A 10,164-nucleotide genomic window follows, 5' to 3' on the forward strand; every position below is an offset into this window, starting at 1 on the left:
AGGTGTCTCTTTTCAATACATTATTTAAATGTTAACTCCATTAATCTGTCCCTCAGCTGACAAGTAATGGTCTTCCTGTGGTGGTGTAATATTCTGTAAAATAGATAAACATGCAAATATTATTATTTATTTGGACTTGGGGGTTTTTTATTTTACTTTTTTAATACGTATTGCTCATTTTTGGAAGATTAGCATGTAGGAAAATCTACTGGTGACTAAGTTGGTATATCTAATCCTAGATTTCATCATGTGTGCTGGGCAATTTTGGAAAAAGAGCGAATTCAAAGCCCTACCTCTTTGCTTTGGTTACTATTTTGTACCTTTTAACAAGCTCAGGGATTTTATTTCTTGCTATTTTGAAGGAGGAGGCCACCCATTCTTGCTTGGCTGGTTCATCTCAGGGTCTGTATCAGTGGTATATAAGTCTCAGTCCTTCTTTGTCTGTTTAAATAAATCCTCTACTTTTTAACAAAAGCTGAAAAAGAGTGAGTGATAGTATTGGAAATTCCCAAAGATTCTAAAAAAAAAACAAAACCCCAGAGGACACCTCCAGGCTGACCCAAATATTGTCTTGAAGTTGTGGTAAGATTTTAGGTCTAGTAAGAAAGAAATAGACCAGCTATCCCATCTAGTATTTGTTTTTAGAAGTTCTTGCGTATATATGTAAAACATTTTTCCTTTTCTTATATGTATTATTACTTCGCAGAAGGAGATATATGTATCTACTAGGGGTGCACCGATAGAGATTTTGGGGGCTGATACCGATAGCCGATATTTAAGTAGGCATATTGGCCGATACCGATCTGATATCCGATACAGCTGCCGTCAGGCGGCAAGTCTGGTGTGGTGGAAGGGAAAGGGCATAGGGGGCAGATCAATGTCTCCCGTGGTGAGGAAGGGGGCAGGGGAAGGGGCAGGCGCTGCCCAGCCAGGTGGGGGTGCAGGACGGAGGCACAGCTCATGGGGTGGGGGTGGCTCCTGCCATTGCTTGCACCCCGGGGGGGAGGGGCGTGTGCCCCTGGATCTGTGTGGCACGGGGTGGGCTGCAGCCGGTGCTGTGTGGCTGTTCTCACCGGGGGCTGGGCTCGAAGTGGGCTCCACCGCTGCTGGGAGGAGGCTGCAGCCACCCCAGATTTTGCTACAGCTCTGCTCCCAGCCCCATGCCGCCACCCAGCAGAGCCCCTGCTGAAAGCCCAGTCTCCACCCAAGTGCCAGGAAAAGCCATGGCTGCACCGGGTGGTGGGCAGTGGCACGGGCCTGGGAATGGAGCTGTGATTTTTTGGGTGGCTACAGCCTCCTCCCAGCGCTGCCAGAGCCCACTCCGAGCCCAGCCCCTGATGAGAAGAGCCACTCGGCGCTGGCTCCACGCCACAGCTGCAGCCCACCCCACACCACGCAGAACTGGGGGTACATGCCCCCACCCCCTGCCTTCCCGGGGTGCAAGCAGTGGCAGGAGCTGCCCCCCACCCCATCCTCAAGCCCCTTCCCTCCACCCTCCCCTTCCAACTTACCAGCTGGAGGCAGCTCTCCACGCTGCCAGCTCTGCTCCATGATGCATTGCGGTGGTGGGGAGCACAGGCATTTATCGGCCAAATTATCTGCCCCATAGGGCCGATACCTGATGTAGACAATTTTCTTCATATCGAGACTGATCCGATATCGGACCAATGTATCGGTGCACCTCTAGTATATACTACAACTTACTTTTCTGTGTTAGATTTAAGAAATAAGAATAAAGATCTTGTCATTATGATGCATTGCGGTGGTGGGGAGCACAGGCATTTATCGGCCAAATTATCTGCCCCATAGGGCCGATACCTGATGTAGACAATTTTCTTCATATCGAGACTGATCCGATATCGGACCAATGTATCGGTGCACCTCTAGTATATACTACAACTTACTTTTCTGTGTTAGATTTAAGAAATAAGAATAAAGATCTTGTCATTATGTTAACTCAGTGGTTCTCCTTTTTTATTTTTATTTTTCTGAGTCAAGGTACTCCTCCATAACTCTTGTGAATGGAGCAGCACCCCATTTCAAAACTAATTTATTACAGTGCTTACCCCTTGCGGAAGGGCCACACAACTGGGGCTGGGTTAAGGGGAGCAGTCAGGCAGGGAGAGCCTGAGCCTGCCCTTATCTGCTTATCTCCTTCCACACCTTGCAACACCCTTCAGAGGATCTCATGGGGCCCCACTTGAGAATCACTGTGCTAGCCTGTGTCTGTTAACAAAAATGAGGAACCAGTCTAATAGGAAGTATGTAAAACATGCTTAACATGAAGGAAAAAGGCAGACCACAGTACTATGTGCACAAAATAGAGTATTGCTTATATTTTGGAAGGAAAAGTTGCTTTAATTCCTTCAAACTTACTTGAACTTTAAATCTTTAGGATTGTACTGGCACCTCTTCTAAATCTGGCTGCTGCTCTTTGTCTCTCTTTTCTGGGCTGGAAATTACTCCTTTCTGAACAGAATTCTGTACATCTCCTTTCTAGGTCTCCCTCTGTAGAAAAGGAGTCTTTCAAGCTGGGGTTGTATTGCTTAGGACTGCAGCTTTTTGTTGTAAAAAATCCTTACCAATCAATTTTTAGAAAATTAAAGGAGTATGCTGTGACTTTAGTTCTTCTGTACAACTGGAAGGGCAAAGCACTTCGTTCTACTAAAATTGTCCCTTAATCATCTGTATTATCTACTGGGGAGTGCAAGAAAGTGGGACATAGAAGCAGAAACTTACCAGGCCCTTCAGTGGTTAGAAAGAACATTTATCTCCCAGCAGGCTATAAGTCAAGCAAACTAGACTGGGATGAACTGGCTGAGTCACAGTCAATTGCCTAGGGATCTGCAACGTTTATGAAGTATGTTATTAAAGCTACTTGTTTATATTATGATGATACAGCAGTAACACATAGTGACCCCAAATAAATTGCATCTCTATTTTGCTTGTAGATGTTCAGATCTGTAATAGGGCACAAATACCTTGCAAATCTGAGTTTAAGAACAGAGGTAACAAGTATGTATAACACACAAATCAAGGGGATGTTTTTATGCAATATAATTGTGCCCATACTTTGGAAATACCTGGTAACTATTTCTTTCTAATGGGCCTCATTGCTACTAAATGCAATACAGTAATTACCATATCCTTGCAAATTAGCATCTCTTAACCTGTAAGCCAGTGCCCTTTTGCACTTTGGCTTGGTTTGCACCTTCCATCTTCCCTTTGGTAATGGTGTGAGAGTGCAAGCATAGTGCTTCTTAGCCAGTGTAACTGTTCAGCCTTTCATTCTGGATGCATCTCTCTTGCTGGGGTCAACTGCTCCACCAGAACTCAATAACTACTTGGTTCCACCTGACTTATCACTCTGTAAAAGAAGGGCTCCCCGGCTTGCTATCATATTAATCCAGAAATGGATTTTTTTCAGGACTTTGTGTCGAGATAGTTGACTTAGCCCTAGTTCAGTGATTCTCAACCAGGCTGCCATGAGATCCTTTGAAGGGCGTCATGCAATCAGTGTTAGCACGGTTAGGTGTGCAAACACCTACACATGATTTCCCAGATAAACCGAAAGATTTCAAATAGGAATGCATAGTGTTAAAAAACATTCTGACCTGTTGTAGACTTTGAGTTCTTTGAACAAAGGAATCACTCTTTTATTTTTCCACAGTCAAAAAACAAATGAAAACTAACAGCTGGCATCTTCTGAGGAGTGCCCTTGAATCTAGTGAAGTTGAGAACCACTGCCCTAACTGTGCTGATGCTGTTGCTATTTTTTTTTCTTTTTCTTTTTTTCCCTGCTAAATATCCTAGTACAGTTTGAGTACCAGCTATCTAAGTATAAGCTATTTGTGCTTCAGGGAGGCAAAATCATCCCCCTGTTGGATGTCCCTGGATATAGTGACATTCCTTAAGGCAGTGGATAAAGTCCAGTCTCCTGTGATTTGCACTCCTGAGCCTTCTGGGACCTAAAGCTAATTGTGGATGTCATCTGAATGCTTCCCTCCTTTCCTCCTCTCCCACCTCTGCAACATCAAGTCGCAGACTGGTATCCAAATGACTTCTCACCTTTAAGGACCATCTTCTAGTGTCTGTGGGTGTTTTTATGTGTGTTCTGGGGGTGGAAGGGGCTTTAATCAGAGTGGCTTCAAGAGCCACTCTAATTAAAACGTCCGCAGTGTCTTATGTTTTCAGGGTCCCACGCTTCGAAATGGCTGCATGGGCGCTTTAACTGAAGCTCATTCAACAAGCTTTAGTTAAAGTGCCCCTGCTGTCATTTTGAAGCATAGGGACACTGAATACATGAGACGCGGAGGCTGCTGCAGCACGCTGATTAGCACACTCCAGCAGACTTGGTTAAGCAAGTCTGCTGTGATGCAGTGTAATTACAGCGCATCAGAGCAGTGTCCCCGCACATGTACAGGCACCCTGTTTGATTAGTTAGCAGTGTTCTGGAATTTTGTATAGGGACCCTTACTTACTGTATTTACTCAAATGCAGGATGAGGGGTTTTTTCCCCCCAATTGGCACGTGGAAAAAAGCCCCTAGTCTTATAATTGCTTACAAGGAAACTTCGTTAAATATACTGTCTATCATTAAACTGCTGTCGGAAGCAGCATTTCTCAGCAGTGGTGCTGATGATTTTGATTAAAATGCAGCCAGCACTGAGCAGGATTATAAAACACATGGCCTACGAGGCAAACATGCGAATGAGACTAGGTTAGAGCGAACCATCTGAATAAGGATATATAGTAGTGCCCATTGAGCTCAGTCCCCATCAGCCCTGAGTCCTGGTAAGCCACCACATTGCATAACATTTTTACTACTTCTTCACTCCCACAGCTGAACTGCACCTTTCTTTCCCATTTCCAATGATTCCTGTTTCTTCATCAGGCTTCTGTGCCTGGCAAACATCACCAAATAAGGCCCCAAACAGTTCATGCAGAATCCTTGAATTGCCCCCCCTCTCAGCCTGGCATATATGATTAGTGTGGCACCACCCTCTCTGAGGTGAAGCCAAACCAGGTTCTCCTGTGCCTTATCTGTATATAAATTTTTGGAGGATCCCAGCACTTGTAACAAGAACATCCAGTTCCAGTCATGTGTGGGGGCTGATTAGCACATGGCTTCTGTGTTGCGGGGCTATCTGGAGTACACACACAGACTGAGCTGTGGGGTCATCATGGCTTGAAATGCTGTTGACTCTGCTTGGGTCCAGCCCAATGAACTATATATATGGTAAATCACAAGTCTTTGGCTTTTTACTAATATCATGAAGGTACCAAAATGCTGCCTAAAAGTGTGTTTATGGAGTACCTGTGGTAAAACTTGCAGCAGTTTCAAAAGAGGTAACATATATCAATTCTGGATGAATTAAGTCTGTGGATTCTGTATACAAATTACTACAACCATGTTTCATTTCAAGATCATTGTTTTCAAATTTTTTCCTCACTTCCATGAGCTCAGGGAAAGCAGGGCCTGATAGTATGAAGGCAGGGAAAGCGCTGCTGGGGGAAACAGTTGGAGGTCGTGGAGAGGGGGAAGGGTCTGCCAGGAGAAATAGTTGGGGGGAAGCAGAGAGCAAATGGGCTACCTGACACCTCCCCACCCTCCTGATTTGATTTTATTTTTCTCTGCTGACAGTGGAAGGGGGACAAATTGAAGACAAAGTTGCAATAATTATATTTTCTACCTGGAAAATTTATAACTAATTTATACATTTTCCATATATAGAATCTGATTATGGGTGGGTCATCTTATAGTCAGGGTTGTCTTCTATTTGAGTAAATATGGCCAAGTTCTGCTTTTCCTAAGGCTCTTTTCTCTGTCTTGGTCTTTTTGTGCTACTTCTAACCTTTTCCAAAGGACAAATGCTAGAAGCTGTTGCATGCTGTAAATGTGAGAAGATTGTTCTGTTTTTAGGTAGACTGGGTTGTGCATCCAGTTGTCTGAGTTGACTTCCAAAGCATAAGAGAAAAGTAATTTACTTGTTAATTTGGCTTCTAGCCTTGTATAAGTCCATCCAGATGGCCTAACCTGAGATTGCTTGAGTGGAGTACAAAGATCTCTAGGGAAGTACTTTCTTTCCTTCATATATATTTAAAGACTTTGCTACAATAAAATAAGTTTAAAAATACGTTTTTGATAGTTACATCATCCTGACAGTGTGGCTTTTAATTTCTCCCTTGTGCAATCCTGTAAATCATTTTAATCACATTTTTCTATTTTTAGTGTTCTCCCTAAATTGAGATTTTTAGGGGACTGGTTTTATTTATTTATTATTTATTTATTTTCATATTCATTAGCATATTCTGTCAGAACTGTTTCCTTTTTACGGACTTGTCAGTGCCTTTTAACTTCTTGTCTCCAGCTGCTAGAAGAAGGATGTTTGGTAGTAACTACTCAGAAGGCCCACCACACAAACTAAATTGGCTTAGTGGAAGTAAATTATCTTTGTTCGAACCTTTTGTTTAACTGGCTGTTATGTACTCTAATTATTTGCAGTATTTATCTTCCAGTGATACATGCTTTAAATCAACATTTTCCTTTATTTTAACAGCTTGCTTTCCTATAGAAAAAAATAGTACTCAACTTTTCTGAAATTTACACTTTTAAAAAAAATCTGAAAGTAGGGTTGAGGGACTAAGTAAATCCTGTCAAGTCTGGTGATTGCAGTTTTCTGATGAACAATTCCTGAAACAAATTTAATTTCAATGCAGATGTGTATCTGTAGTTCATTACATCACGTAATCTGAAATGAATGCACTCGCCAGCAAGGGATGGTATTATTGTTCCGGATAAGTCTGCCAACATACTTGGTGCATTATATTTATCCTTTAAGAAAAGAAAGACTGCCTTGCAGCCAATATATGATAAGGGGGGGGGGGACACGATGGACGGACTTTCCAGAGTCATATTCACAGCTACTGTTTATAATGATTTAAAATCTAATTAAAATATTTCTTATTTTTTACTGTTTTCAAATTTTATCTATTGTTCTGTATCAGTTTGTTTTGTCTGTGTAACCTAATGTTAAAAGAGTACTTAAAAACATTGACTCAGGTACCCACAGTCCCTGCCCAAGGCTTTTTAGGCAGGTTTTGGAAGCTATGCAAGTGAACATTTTCTCTGATCCTATATTTCCCAGTAAAGCATGTCCGTCTGTTTAAAGTACCGGGGTTGTACCTTGAGAAGCCAGGAGTGAGAGCTCAAACTCGGTTATAGTTGCTGGCAACAGCTACTGCCATGTCTAGACATCTGAACACACACAGAGATGGGAAAGTTTTTAAGATGGTTCTCAAACTTTAGATAGTTACAACAGGTATTAGTGACACTCCCTTTTTCTGACGCTCTTGTTTTGTGCCATTGGTTAAATCATCTTGGGTACCTATACAATTATCATGCTCCAGCAAGCCCCCACGTCTCGTGTATCAGTGTTTCCATACTTCAAAATGGCAGCAGGGGTGTTTTATCTAAAGCTCGTTCGATGAGCTTTAGATAAAGCACCCCACTGTCATTTTGAAGAGCAGGGACACCGATAAACAAGACATTGCAGGTACTTTAATTAGAGCGGCTCTGAGCGGCGCCTACCAACTCTTGGAGCATGTGTATAAATGTCCCTTATGATTTAAAATACTATCCTGGCTTAAATCTTTTATTGATAAGATTTGTCAGGGTTTAACAATAAATCCAGAATATCTATACTCCCTCACTCCCCGCATCTGTAGTATTTATGTTGTGAGGAGACCAGTGCTGGGAACCAAAAACCTGCAGAGATCTGTCACTTACTATCTAGGTCTGATAAAGGGCACTTTGTACCCGAAATCTTGTCTAACATCTCTCCCAAATGAAAATTTTTTCCAACAAATGATGACACCAAAGAAGCCATGCTTCTTGCAAGTTTCCTGTAGCCTGCATGGATACAACAGCACTACTATGTAATGCCCTTATGCCAGTTAGTAGATATCACTATACCAGATTAGATGATTAGTTCATCTAATTCAAGTTTCTAATTATAGTAAGATTTCAGAGTATCTTAATCTCTGAGGAACACATCAGACCAGTTACGCTCTGCCTTTTGGGATTTAGCAGCTTGCTCTTCCTTTGCCATTTATTCTCATTCATGTTTATAGAACTTGGAGAGCTGGCTACAATTAAGTTATATATTTCCAAATTGCAGGAGGTCTACCGAAGAGTTCTGACTGCCAGAACAAAACAGTAAAGATTCAGTCTTGAAAACAGGCAGTTTACTACCTAGGACAGATTATCAGATATAGTTAATAGGTATCGAATGCAAAGAAAGAAACTGAATGACAAGGCAACAAAGGTACATTTATTTGCATTTCAGGAGATTTTACACTATTATGCAGTGATAGATCAGAATCTCAACTTAGCTGTAATGTGGCAACTGGATTGGCTGGCATTTATGGGGAAATTTACCAGGACTGTTAGATTTTTAGTATGGCTTGAAGGAAGTTCAGTCCTATTAACATTTAGGAGTTTATATTGATAACATAGAAAGGGTTTGGCATGGGAGGGGGGAAGGGAGGGGTGTTTAAATCCTGAGAAGCTAATTAACATGTGGATCCAGTCCTAGAGAGGAAACTTGAGGAAAATAAGGGCTTTCCTTGTGGAATAGATTTATTATTAAGTAAATCAAATACTTACAAGGTATGTTGTGCATTAAAAGTCTGAAAGTACAGAGTTAATTCTTCCCTTTTTTGTTAGAAAAAAACAGTAGAAATTTCAAAATCGGGAATCTGCCATTCACTGTCCTGCTTTGAGGATCTGATATCTGACCCAGTTTCTTTGGTTGAAGATATGTGCTGCCCTCACTTCCATGGCAGACTTCTGCATCTTTTCCATTTTTCGTTCCATTTCAGAGTTATCTGTTGAGCCATTTCATAAATACACACATTATACACAAAACAGCGATAGAGAAATAGAGCTTGTAGAAACTCAACTTTCCTGTCTGGATTCAAAGTCAGAATTTTCAGAGAAGCTTCCAAAATCCCAAAAGATTTGGAAAAGCATAGCTGAGAGAGATTTTTAATAGGGAATTTGAATGTTCATTAAAAAATAATAACTTGAAGCTAGGGGTTACATTGAAATTCTTCAGTTTTATGATAGCTGGATTTTTAAAGGTTATTTATGTCAATGTCCTGGAGCTAACAACTAAATACCAGTCTTATCAGGTCTTTTGATGTCACACTTCTTTTTCAGCATGCCAAAATTCTTTAGCTGCTTTTTTGTTATAAGAATCCCTAGATGAATGGTTACTCTAGCATGGATAACTTAATTGGCGTTTTTAGTTGGATAGAAGGCAGGGTAATTTGTTTAGAGAGAGAGGTGAGCTTTTGTAGGCCACAGCCATTCATAGTATCCGACAAAGTAGGCTGTGGCTTTTGAAAGCTTATGCCTCTCTAAACAAGTTAGTCTGTGACAAGTGTGGGTAGTTATTTGGGTTGGAGGGCCCCTTAATGAGTTTTGGTGAGCTGTTGAGGACCAGGGGGGCAGGGGGGAATCCTATCCAGTTGATCCTATCCAACCCCCCAGCTGCAGCCAGAAGCCTGAGGGAGGGCTGCATCCTGTGCTGCTCTGCTCCGTCAGTCAGGGCCAGGCTAGGCAACATGCAAACTTCTCCACTCCCTTGCATCCATCACTCTCTTCCAGCTGCACCAGGACTGTGCCAGCTTCCTGTTGGCACTGGACCCACGTGGGACAAGGCATGATGGAGCATGCTGAGTAGCCATCCTGCCTGCCCAACTTGAGGAGCTGCTGCCACCACACCACACCATGAAAGTTGGGGGCGGCTGCCCCAAGCCAAGCCCCCGCCCTGCTACCAACATGGACTCACTTCCTAGTGGCACTCTGGTGGCAGCAGCTTATCATGGTGAGCAGTCAGGATGGCTACTCAATGCGTTACATCATACCCTGTCCCGTGCTGCCTTGGCTGCTAGCAGTCACGCTGCCAGGATTAAACAACGCCAATGGGAACGGGAACGGGAAGCCAGGCGAGGGAGGAGGGCTGAAGGCAGGAGTGGGGCAGAGGAGTCTGCATGCTGCCCAAACTAGCCTTGGCTGCAGCACAGTGGCACAGGGCTCATCCCTCCCTCATGAGGCTCCTGCTAGTGGCTGGGCGGGGGGGGTGGGCTCAATTGGCAG

The 10,164-nt window shown here is 42.8% G+C and overlaps 2 protein-coding genes across 2 annotated transcripts in view; one reads left to right on the top strand and one right to left on the bottom strand.

The window, feature by feature from the left end:
- The window catches only part of CACNA1C (calcium voltage-gated channel subunit alpha1 C), a 742,093-nt gene that overhangs the window by 725,223 nt on the left and 6,706 nt on the right, over window positions 1-10,164 (bottom strand).
- DCP1B (decapping mRNA 1B) overlaps window positions 1-10,164 on the top strand; it is a 67,916-nt gene that overhangs the window by 13,435 nt on the left and 44,317 nt on the right.

Source organism: Alligator sinensis, unplaced genomic scaffold, assembly GCF_000455745.1.
Source record: "Alligator sinensis unplaced genomic scaffold, ASM45574v1 scaffold87_1, whole genome shotgun sequence".
In the NCBI taxonomy this organism is placed as follows: Eukaryota; Metazoa; Chordata; order Crocodylia; family Alligatoridae; genus Alligator; species Alligator sinensis.